Below are 13,435 nucleotides of genomic sequence, written 5' to 3'. Positions count from 1 at the left end.
GACAAAATGTAGCCTCCTTAACCTGATTTTTGAAAAGCTAAGCTTCATAGGACACAGAATATCCTTTAACAGTGGAATATCAGAACAAGTTTTGGCATTAGGTCTGAAAGTTCATCAGACAGTACAATTACATTGCTTGTGGTATACTACAATGCAGAAAACTAGGTGCCAGCAATGCCTCACAGCAAAGGGTTAAATGCCCTCCTACCCCAGCAAATGTCCTGCTCCAAAGAGTATTCATTTGAAGGTATAATGCTGTTCCAGACAGCTAGCTAGCTTTATATAACCTCCTTTTTGGAGGCAGGAGTTGACTAGTTGAAACTAGTCTCTGTTTAAATACAATGGAAGGTTTATCACAGGCAACTTACAAACCAGGTATCCCAATCAAAAGCTTTTGTGGGTCCCTCCATGTGCTTATGGGTTCCAAAGTGCCACATAATTCTGAAAGCTCTGCTCTTCTGCATCTCTCCCTTTTAAGCACGCTTCCTAACCTCCATTAGCATTACAACAGTGTTAAGAAACTTATCACTATCTGCTTTACAATTCTAAATAGGTTATTGCTCTTCAGCATTAGCAGTCTTTAAAATCCTCTAAGATGCAGCTGCAGAATATTCTCCATCACATTAGGAAAATTTAAGAAAAATCATGTGAATGGAAGCCTTAAAAAAAACCCCAAAAACAAACCCCACAATAACACAAGAACCTCCCCAATCAATCAGTTAAAAATTCCTGTATCTAGCAAAACCGGAAAGAACACAAAGGCAACGTTGCAGTTGCCAGTGACCTCCTGAACAGCAGCTTTTAGAGAAAGAGTGAGATGAAATGGGATGAAAGATAGGCCAGGCTTGCATCCACCCTAAGAGCTGATCATATGACTTGGCAAGTAAGAGGAAGCATGACACAAACTTTGCAAGCAATTTAATGCTTTAATGCAGGAAACTACATTGAAGAATTTTGGCTCCTATGGACTCCCATTTCCCTGTGATCACATCATCCTTCCTTCCAATACGGGAGAACATAGTCCTGGTTCTAATAATATTAAAATTACAACAACAAAGAGATAGTCCTAGTACTTTATCTAATTTTTTACATCTCAGGCATTCAGAGAAGAATTTCAAATATTAAAGGGATTACAATTATCTATTTTTTTCTTGGGTAATATTATAACAAATTTATTTTTCCTGTTATTTAAATACCTCCACTCTGATATACTGAACTCCTGAGGCTACAAACAGAGCTCTTGCAAAAAATTTTATTTTTCCTCTTCCCTCTTCAAAATGTAAAGGATTATTGAATTCTTTTACACCTTATTGGTTTTTTCCCCAAATATAAAAATCTGTTGGTGCCACATTTCATGGATAATGCTACAACAATGTGAAATGCTGGAAAATAAATATATTTAAGAATATTATTGTGGAGGTTCCAAATATTCCCACTGAAGAATTTAACAAGATTAGAGAGTCTTCTGGAAGAAGAGTTCAAGATAAATAACTTCGTATTGCTTAGGGAAAATAAACCTTTTTTACCTCCTGAGTTTCTGCATTAATTCTTTTCTTTCAAAAACAGGTTGCATGAGTACATGTTGTCTAAGATAGTTCTCAGTGGCAAAGGCATGAAATGACATGAGTTCTGTTCTGTGCCTCCCAGAACATAAATCTGCATTAAAAGATCATTTAGTCTGTTCACTCAAAGTATAAGGTCTATGACAAAGGATTCAGCTGTCTATCTGGTAACTGTATTAGATATCTTATATTGTCTCAAAATGGCTTATTTACCAATGAAGCTGGTTATGAATCTTAGAGTGATAAAATACAGATTTAATCCAAGTTTCAATATCATATTTATGTATCAATTCAATTATATATGGCACTGAAAACCTCAAGAATCTTGAACCAAAATTTTAACTTCAGTTTTTCTTTAGTGAAAAAGTATGTGAACTACTTCATATATCCTCAACCTTTTCCCAGATCAAGCTGAAGCTATGATCTACAGTTCCATTCTTAATATAATTTTGCTTATTCTTTCGTCTGAAAAAGCTATATTATTGAATTTTTAGTCACCTGCACATTTCACTATTGTGAAAGAATAAAGTACACCTTTAGTTTAACCAACACACAAGAAAAATCAGAATAGTAATACTGAAAATAAGAAATTTTATGCCTAACAGATCTTAACTAATAAGTTCAAAAAACTACAAACACAAATGCCAGTAAACGTGTTTTTATAGATTTTCATAGATTACTATGAACGTATACTGAATCTGACCCAAGATAGACCCAAGCCCACTATTTTCCCCAATATTTTAGCAAAAAGTTTTCATTAATCAGTAGTAGTTTTGTAACATTTAAGGATTCCAAAGCATGTTGTAATAAATTAATTTGTATTCACACCTCTCTAGGGAATACAGAACATATCACCAACTTTTTATAGGTTAAGAAAATAACAAACCAACAGATGTTAAATAGTGTGTTACAACACACAGTGAGTTCCTACAACAGCAGAAAACACAAACTCCATCTGTATTTAAAACTTGATTTTCAGAACATAATTCAGACACTTTTAGAAATGGGTTTAGTAGCTACCACCCATGCCTATGTAATCCTTTACTCAGCAGCACTGCTGGTGACCAAAAAGGCTTGCCACACGGAGTTATTTTTTGCCGTGTGTCCACAGGTATGGAAGACCAAAGTCCCACATCAAGAAAGAGCTGTCTGTAGAAAATGTCTCTGAACAATCACAGTTAATAAATTGCCTCAAACCAATAAGGGCACAGCATGAATGAAAAATGTACAGGTGTGGAACAGATCCTAGCACAGGACGAGAATCAAACAAGTGGTAAGTGGAATTTTCTCTACATTTGGCAGAATGTTTATAGAGAAAACAGCATGGAAAGTGAGGGGAAAGTCAGAATACTGAATATATTTTCCAAGTACCTGTGCCAAGAGTAGTAAAAATTTTGATTATTTACTTTATAATGCTTGTCATCTGTGTAAGACCAATGGCAGGCCTACAGCAACCATTATTATGCTGCAAGCATGAACCATTACTCTTTCCTGTTTACTTCAGTCTAATAAAGTAATCTTATCAATATAATAAATGATACTATTTATCATTAAACTATTGATAAAAATCATTATATCTATTAGTGGATCTATAAATTAATGAATCCATCAATAAATCCCTACATTTAATTATAAATTATGGCTATATGCACTTGAAATATTTCTTTAATTAATAAACATAAAGATTTTTTTAACCTGAAAACTAAAAACAAAAGCCAAATATAAATTAATATTTTTGGCTCTACACTTGATCTCAGTGCTAGCACAGTTTGTCTCACCTGCAAGAGGTTTCGGAAGGGAAGATAGGATGCTGGAGCAATGTCTATACAAGGTAAAACCTTGTGGCTGGCCTATGTTTGAAAGTGTCCTATAAAGATAAGATCTACCTCAGTCCTTTAACTAGCAATAAAGAAAAAAAAAAAAGGTTTTCCTTAACTGAAGGAAATGAAATAAAAAATGAAAAAAATTATGGGCTATGAGACCTGCCTATTTGCATTGTCTTTAGACAATAGGTGCCATATGAATAAGAGAGACAGGCCTATTGACAAAGCCAGAAGAGGAAAATAACTATTTGCCAAGACCGGATGTCTATTAGCAAAAGCAATGTGATGTGTAAGTTTCTGTAGGAAAATGAGCCAAATAAGTAAAAACTAAATGAAATTCCGCTTATATCAGGTGATTGACTCTGACTGGCTGAGAGAAGATGGTTTTTCATATCTTGCCTACAATTAATTTCCATAATTCTGCAGATGATATATTATCAATAGCAAGAGCTATGAAGTAGTGTTGAACCCAGAGATGAACATTAGGTGAAGGAACACCATTTGAGGGAGACAGGGAAGCACAGTTTGCTAGCAGATATGTTGAGTCTCCCAGATGTCTGAAAAGAAAGAATACATCATCAGTCAAAACAAAAGCCAGTTCATGAACTGTTAAACCAGAAACTGAATGCTCTTGACTTCATGCCAGAGAGGATGCAGTTCATCACCGTTCCACATACTTAATCTCTATCATTGCACTCCATACTGTGAAACCTTAGAACAACCCTTCTGCCCCAAGGACTTGATCATTAAAATTAACAACAAGCAAGTCAGGTAGACAATGAAGTTCAAAAATAACACACCATATTTTATGACATAGATGTATTTTTAAATTGTAATTTGATATTCAAACTAAACACTAAATTATCAGGGATCTTAAATCTGCAAAAATGAAGAAATCTGTGAACTATTAAGATTCTAAATATTCTGTGACGTAGAAATGTGCCAGCAGGCAACTCCAAGGGAGTGATACATGCAATTGCTATTGATTTCAGCTATGCAAGGATAACTCACAGCTGTTTTCAAGATATCCATCCTGTTCTCGCTTTTCTAGCTGCGCAAGAAGCCATGATCTCAGTGTACACAGACCTTCTAGAAGCAAGATTCTGTACTCCCCATTTAGAGTATTACCACTGAAAACTTCACTAGGCCAACCAGAAAGGAGAGAAATGATTTATTATGGCATACTCCCTAAGAGGCAGCCATCCTAAAAATTTCAATGAACAAAAACTGGAAAGTACTCTGTGCTATAAATAAGCCCACAGCTATCATTTTCTTGTTCCTTCATCACCTCTTGCTACAAACCCACTACAGATATACGCATTTTAGATGGTTGCTCTTTACAACTCAGACTAGATGATGACATAAGATAGTTTCACAGATGTCAGACCACCAGCTATGAAAGGAAAAATATGGTGGCAATGGTGAGGAAAAAAAATATCTGCAGGCCCTACTTTCCTAACACCAGATTACTTCAACAAGTAAAAAATTCCAATGCTATTCAGAAATTTTCCTTGAGTATAAACCATTCATAGCTGCATTCACCCAGCTGCATGCCAGTAAGCTCATAATTTTAAGATGTTTGTAAAAACACAGTGCAGCTGGGAACCTTAAAGTATCTTTAATGCAGCCGAGAGAGGAGAAGTTATGAACAGTTATTTGTAAAGCTGCAGCCTGAGCAGAGAGATGCCAGGCAAATATTCCTCAATGACTGCATACTAGGCCAGTGGCAAAAGGAAAAATTGTAATGTTCGACATCTGGAAGATAAAAGAGATTATTCATCTATTTTAAAAAGACTCATAACTAAAAATTGCTGTAGAGTGATGTCTAAAAGCTTAAAAACTTTTAAGGCAATTGTTTTTTAAATTAATTTTTGTTCATGATTTTATTTAAACAAACCTCAAGATAAAAGAATAAAATGTTGGGGTTTTTTAAAACTTCCTTAACTCATATTAAGCTGAGTTTGGCCAGCAGACTTCAGCAGAGTACTAAAACAAACATTACAATAGTCTACACAAAGAACTTTCTGCCATGCACTGCCTTGCTGGTTTCTAATATAAAAGTATTGCTTGGAATTGAATTGTGAATGGGACACATTTATAGCAGACAAATACATACTGAATCTCTGGTACTTCAGCAAATCATTTCATACAAGAAGTTACTAAAAAAGGCCATGGAATTACATGGAATACTAACCACAGTACATCTTAATACTTATTTCTAATAGCCTTCTTGTGTGATATGTAATTTCTGACATAAATTACTATAAGTTTTTTCTTCCACTCTTTAAATAAATGACCCAAAAGCCTGAGCTAGAAAGATAAACAATTATTTCCTGGAAATGTAGAAATTCACAGCAGGTAAAAATGCAAGATGATCAGGTTTGACAGGGACTGTGCAACAATACGACATGCTCTGGTAACTGTCCTCCCACACATATCCCCAGTGATTTAGCTCAGCAAGTCTTTTCATTTTTCACTTCCAAGTGCCAAACTACTACAGAATAAATACTACACAGATTTTCAATTTGGCATTTTTTTTGTGAAAGAGAGAAGGGTCTACTATGCAGCACTTAAATGCCAGAACAAAATAAAATCTCTGAATATTGGTGACATAAAATCAGCGCCTTTCAAAACCTGAGGTACCCAAAATTCATCAGTTATTCGCAAAAACTTTGCCCACATGTTCACCAATTGTAAGACCAATCATAACTTATCAACAGAACTGATAAGCAACAAAAACCAAAACACAGACAATAATATATCGCAGTGCTAAAAATTAATTTTCTGTTGTTGAACAGTTTGGGACTATGAATTTATCTGCAGAGTGGTAACCAAGATACAGAGACAAGTGTACCACATTTTCCTGTTATGGGAATTATCAGCTTTCCAGATGGGTCAATAGTGTCTGGCTGGTCTGGTAAATTGTCTTAGATAAATGCAGCTTATTTTTCTGATGAAAACTGCTATGGACTTTTTATTGAGTAAAATCTCTGGTAGGATAAATATACAGATGCTTGTGGCCCACCTTTTTCTTTTTGTTTTCATTCATGTTATTATGGTAAAAGTAGCAGAGATGGCTTGTCTAGCATTATTCTTCCCTCAGAATATCTAGGGCTTATCTTTCAATTTTGCTTTATTTTCAATAGATATTGAGGTCTCTTCCATTTACCAAAATCGCTCTTCACAGGACAGAGTTGTCACTTTTCTGATATTCACTAAAAATCTCAATGCCTGTCAGCTGCAGGATTCCCATGTTGGCTCTACACCAGCTCTGACTGGTCCTCGCCCAGAGTTTCTCTCACCACAAAAGATGTTTTGGAAGGGATGATAGGAGACAGACTTTGAGACAATGTCTACACAAGTTAAAACCCAATAGGCTGGACTATATTTGGAAGTGTCCTATAGAGATGAGATGTAACTCTGCAAACTGGCATTAAACAGGAAATATACTAAAGCATCTTCAGCTATTATGTCACAGCAACCTATTGGTATGTCTTGATATATAAAAGAATTATCTTTTATGATTATGTTAGCTCCATCAGGTTACCCTAACACAATTCAAACATCCTATTAAAAGGCAGGTTATTCTGTGTGGCAGTCAAAAGAGTTTTAAATTGCCAGTCTGTATTTAACCACATATTTTGATACTGTTAAATATTATTAGAACAGAACAACTGAAAGAGAAATATTACTTCCAGAAGTAATGTGTCTAAACACTTGTCCTTAGAGGAAATGCTTAGAGTAGCTTAGAGAGCTCTTATGGAAGTACAGCTAAATTCTTAAGATCATACCAGTGTAACTACCCTAGGTTAATATTTTGATTACAAAATACAAGTATCTTGACATTATCTAAAACATTTTTAAGTAAGCAACATGAATTAGAAAAAAAATAAGAATAAATTTAAGGGAGAAAAAAGTATGTGAAAAGAGGTTGTAACATTTAATTATACTGAAATAAATAAACTGAAAATGTACATGTTGTCTTAGACTGCTGGCCTTTGTTCTCAGTAGGAGTGCTCATACTGTAAGACATACTCTGCAAAAAATTTATTTTTTATTTTTTATTTATTATTATTTTTTATTTTTTATTTATTTACTGTAAGACATACTCTGCAAAAAATTTATTTTAATCTGTCCCAGTCAGTGGGATCAGCTAAAGATATTAATATGATATATTTAATTATAATCTTTAACGTAAGATTTGTTCTTATGAGCAGTATTAACTGTGCAAACAAAAGGCATGTAGAAAGGGCTATGATTTCTTCCCCACTGCAGTATGAACAACCATTGTGCAATGAACTTCAGTAGTCTTCCTTAATTCAGTGAGTACTGAATGTTATAGTATTAGTCCACCACTCACTAAGACCAGTTCAGAAAAAAAAAAAAAAATTTTTTTACTATTCAGTAGAAAAAAGGATACTACCTAAAGCCTACAATGAGCCAGATCATCAACCAATACAGCTGTAGCCTACAGCTGAAACCCCTGATGTGTTTGTTGTATCAGGGGTTGTTTTTTCTAACAGGTGAAAACCTCTTACTACATCTTTAACATATGATTTAATATACTGCATTTGTAGAGCAGACTTAAGTTCCTGTTAAGCCTAATTAATCTGCACCAAAGTAAGCTACATCTGCACAGCACAGCTCTTTGTGACAATGTCCATTTTATTATCAATATTGAAAGCATAGAATGTTCAATGCTTATTAGATCCTTGTTTATTTATATTCGTAACATTTTCATGGACACTTCTCTACTTCATATTAACCTGGACGTCCTCCAGTCACCTCACACTGGTTTGTGTCCCAGCAGGACAGGGACAGGCAGCAAGACAGGGATAGGCAGCAGGACAGGGATAGGCAGCAGGACAGGCTTTCTGAAGCCCTCCAGAATTCTGATCTCAAACCTGTTTTAAAACAGCTGCAAACTGCCAGAGCCTTCTCATCAAGGCTGCGCATAAAGCAAACAGAGAAAACACTGCAGGAGTACACTAAAGGCTCATTACATTATAGCACTTGGATACAAAGGAAATAATTTGGAAATTAAAAAAAAAAAAAAACCCTCTCAATCTGCCAAAACCAGAAGGAAGCCAAAAGTTGCAATCAGAATTGAGAAGAGAAACTTTTTATTGTAGACTTGAAACAAATAACCACGAATACTACCCACAAGTCCCACCCATGCCCAATGGGCATAATCCATCAGAAGAGAATCCATAATGATCCAGCATTTAACAAATCTATGCTGAATTACAGGGGGGGAAAAAAACTCAACAAAATGTACATTTAGAGATCTCTTGGAACATGGAAAGCATACACAGATGGCATAAAAATGCATAGGATTCCTCTGGTGTGAGTAAGAGGAATTAGCCACTCTGGTTCTCACTTTGCCCAGGAATTGGCTCAAAGAATACCATAAAATTATGAAAAAGTGCAGAAACCGTTTCTGAAGATCACCAACAGGCAGGCTAGCTTCATCAAAAACTCAGCAAAGACACACTCTTTTAGCAAAGCAGAACAGCTTCCTCAAAATATCACCCAGACTACAGCACTGAGGGCACTAAATCTCTGCTCAGCACCCAAACTGAGCTGCTGCTCTCCTCCACTTCCAGTGCAAACCAGCACCTACTTTCCCAGCACCCAAACTATGCAGCACTCCAGCATGGATGTTACCTGGGACAGCAACTACAAGAAGTTTAATGAGTTTCAGCTTGTTCACAAAGAATCTGTTGGCTCCTGTTTTCAAAATGCAATTTCATTATATTTGCACATCTAATAGTTAAATGCTCTTCAGTTTTGGATTTGAAAAATATTTTTCAAGTATTTAATGCTTAATAAAAATTTAATAATAAAATTGTATATACTTCACTACTTAATAAGTGCAAAATATTCTTTGAAAGATTATAGAATCAATAAGGAAAATATAACGAGTTTAATAAAAAGAACATTTAATATTGCATAACTATATCCCTGTAGGTAGGTAGGAATATGCAGCACTGACTGCGTGGTCCCTCCATTCTGCTTAAGGGATTCTCATGTTACATACAGCATTCCAAAAACCTTGGCCCTCCTGCCTCTTAACCACTGCTGAATACCTCTTTGTTTTCCACAGCCAGGGAAAGGAGTTTCTTTTTAAAGTAAGTAAGTTCTCTAAATTAAGGGATGGGTCTTCATGAGTACAAAGAACTGTAAGAATGTTTGCATTGCTATTTTAAAAAGAAACATGCAAATTTTTCAGATATACATTTTCAAGATAAATAACATTTTCACATATCCACACGGGGAGAAATTTATAAAGAGCTCCTGTAGTGACATGGGCACTCCAGCAAAGCAGTAGGTTTAAAAACAGTAACAGCAGTGCTCCTCACTGCTACTACATCTCTTCTGCAACGCACCTCCCTATTATAAAGCTTCTCCCTTCTTCATCTGTTAGAGATTCTGTTTGGAAATAGAATTTTTTTTCTGCTTCACCTTCTAGTTACATTACAAAGAGTGGCAACCTAGCATACAATCTTTAGTTTTTGATTCATTATTATGATACCTTAAGAGCAAGATCTTGTCACAGAAATAATTTCAGGTAAGATCTTTATAAAAGCTAAACTTAGCAAAACTTAACTATCAGTCTTCCAAAATATACTCAGGAAAAGTTAATCAACTCTGTGTGTCATGTTAAAACAAGCACAAAAGGAAATATTTTAATTAAAGAACTTGAATATTCGAATTCATCATAGATCTTGCAGAAAAGGAGGGGGGGAAACCCAGCAAAATTACTGTTCTTGGTTAAGACCCCAAGGACATAAAATAAATAATATTTAACAGAGCTCAATTTTCATTTATCTTTCAAATAATGACTACTAGAATAATAATTAAATGTCATAAAGATTTCTATAGTAGCTGGTAAAAGCAATATAATGAATTGCCTAGTAAATTTTGTTTCCTTAACTGTAGGTATGTTGATTTAGTAGCCTGAAATAACTATGGTACAAGTCTCATTTTCCTGCTTGTATATTCACCATACCTGTGCACCATGGCGTTCTGACTAATGGGCTGGAAGTTCTGTCTCAAGGATCTGCTGCAGCTCTGCTACCTCAAAATCCTTAGACATTGCCTTAAACTGTGCAGTTTTACTCCACTCTGCAGGTCAGGGAAGTCAACAGATAGATTACTGTGACTCAACAGTGTCAGGATTCCACTTCTAATTTAGGTCTACATATTATTGTTTCCTGACGCACAATAACAAAATGTAATGAAAGCAGTTGCTTGCTGTTATTGGGCAGAGGTTGGGAGGCAGACTCCAAACTATAAATTCCTTTCCATACTGGTCTATACCACTAACAGCAGAAGAAACAGGGATCATACTTAATATTTCTTTTCTTTGAAGCATCAGTTATTTTATAAATGGCAATTCCAGAAGAACAGATAATATTACGTATTCCCTATTAATAAAGATCTACAGCACAAGAGGAACTGACAAGCCTGCTTGCTGACTTACAAAGCATTCAGGGCAGCACACAAACAGGCAGCAGTCAGAGTGAAAGACCTGAGGCCATTTTCATGAAGGAACACTCAAGAAATCAGTGAAAAGGCCACTATGTTTCCATGAGGATTTTCAAGTACATTAGTGAAATGACATGGTACTTCTATAACTTTATTCTCCTTAGATCTCTATCACCAACAGTTCTGTGTTCTTAGAAAACTTACAATAGGTGTTATGGTTTAACCCCAGCCAAGCACCACACAGCCTCTTACTGACTGTCCCACCAATGAGATCAGCAGGAGAATCAGAAGGGTAAAAACTAGAAAATGCATGGGTTGAGATAAAGACAGTTTATTAGGGAAAGCAAAAGCCGTGCACATAAAGTAAAACAAGGAATTCATTCATTACTTTCCATAGGCAGGCAGTGTTTAGCCATTTCCAGGCAAGCAGGGCCCCATCATGAGCCATAGATACTTGGGAAGACAAATGCCATCACTCCAAACACCCCTTCCACCTTCCTCCCTTTCATATCCTGAGCCTGATGCCATGTGGTCTGGAATATCCCTTTGGTCAGTTTGGGTCACCTGTCCTGGCTGTGTCTCCTACTCTCCCAGGCACTCCTGACTTCCTCACCAGCAGGGCCATATGAAAAGCAGAGAAGGCCTTGGCTCTGGGCAAGCCTCACTCAGCAATTACAAAAACACCTCCACATTGTCAACCCTGTATTCAGCACTAATCCAAAACACATCCTCATACCAGCCACTGTGAAGAAAATTAACTCTACCTAAGCCCAAAATAGCACAATAGGATGGCAAAACCTGTGTCGGTATGGTTACATACAGTGTGAGCCTCGTTCCCATTTTATTTATGTAGAATTTAAGGTTGTTTTACCTTTTTCTAAACCAATAGTTATCACAGGAAAATATAAACAAAATATGCTGTTGCTGACACTAACCACCTACTGATCTTAAAGCAAGAAAATGTTCCAGCTTATTTTTACCTAAGAACTCTGGAGTGTGTTTGTTGAGGTGTGAGAGAAAGCTTAATTAAAACAGTTTATCAGCAAATGCATCTAGTGGTATTAAATTCTGCTACAAGTTTAAAACACTAGTAAAAGTAGGAAGAGATCCCTTTCATGAGGTTACACCTCTTTCAGTTGTTATAACACACTAATGGTCAGAAAGCAAATTTTAAAATATAAAACAAATTTTAACACATTTCAATCCTAAAAGTCTTGAACAGATATTAGATCAATGCTTTGTGTCCCAGGCAGTTCCACTCCTCCAAAGGTGTGAAATAGAATTAAACCTAGTCTCCTCTTTTATTCATTAGATCTTTATCCTTCTCCAGTCATCTTATACAATATAAAGTATTTTTTCTTAATGGAAAATAAACAACTTGCTTTCAAATTATGAAATAGAATTTTAAATAAGGGAAATAACTGACCTAAATGCAATAATGTACTTTTTAGAATAAATCTAAGCTGACTGAGGAAAATTGAATAAAAGTTACTGTTCAGATGTTACCCATCTGATGAAATGACTACATCAATAATTCTCTAAGACAGTCTATCTTCTGCATCATTGTAAAGGAGTAATGGGAAAGAAGAAATTCCATTCCTTTCCAATGCTTTTCATTTAATCATAATGTATATCCCTTTTCTAAACTCTTGATTAGGAGTAAAGAAAATACACACTGCATGCTGTACTTGAACAAAGCATAAACCACTAATGTTGCCACGAGAAAATGCTGCACATATCTCCTACCCCAGCCATATGTTCCCACATCCTTTGCCCTAGCACACACTCTTGAGATAAGATGTGCTGGAATAGCTGGGAAAGCAGGGCACCCCACCCAAGCGAAAACACAGCCACACAAACACTTGGTCTCCCCCAAAGAGCGCGCAGGCAGGCCAGGCTACCTCCTTGAGCAGCAACAAAGCTGGTAAGTCTGTGGAAGCTCAGCTTTACTGGGCTGGAAGCAGAGCCAACAGAAAGCACTATGCTCCGTGGCAGAAGAGGAGCAGGGCTGCTCCACCTGAAGACACAGCAGACTGCACAGAAAATACACCAAAGCCACCACTGAATTAACACAGCACCTAGTGCAAATTCCCAGATGGATGAAGAAGCTGTGCACTGCTGGCCTCCTCACTAGTGTGTTGTGGCTCTATCTCTCTCAGCTCAGAAACCAACAATCCAAATATAAAAGAAACAATCAATCCTCTTGTCCTGACATTGTCTTGAACAGATTTATAGTTCTTTGAAGTTAAATAGTGCCAACAGTTTTGTACTAGTGGGATATTCTCAAAAGAGGAAGCATCCTCTTGCCCCCAAAACCCAAAGAAACAAAGCCCTGATGGAATGAAAGTCTTCATTAACTCTTTTGGAAGTCAGTCAGTGAAGGTATTTTGAAAAATATCCATACAGAAATAAAAACTGATGTAACAGTAAAATACCACCTCAGAAAGTGTATCTAAAATCATCACATTTTCTATTTCAAGCAACTCAATTCTAAGTGAGTGTAACTTTTCATAGCTTTGTGGGAATTCTGTATTAGCTGAAAATTCAGTTATTGAACCA

The sequence above is a fragment of the Vidua macroura genome, chromosome 6 (genome assembly GCF_024509145.1).
Source record: "Vidua macroura isolate BioBank_ID:100142 chromosome 6, ASM2450914v1, whole genome shotgun sequence".
Classification (NCBI taxonomy): Eukaryota; Metazoa; Chordata; class Aves; order Passeriformes; family Viduidae; genus Vidua; species Vidua macroura.
Note: the sequence above shows the minus strand (reverse complement) of the source record.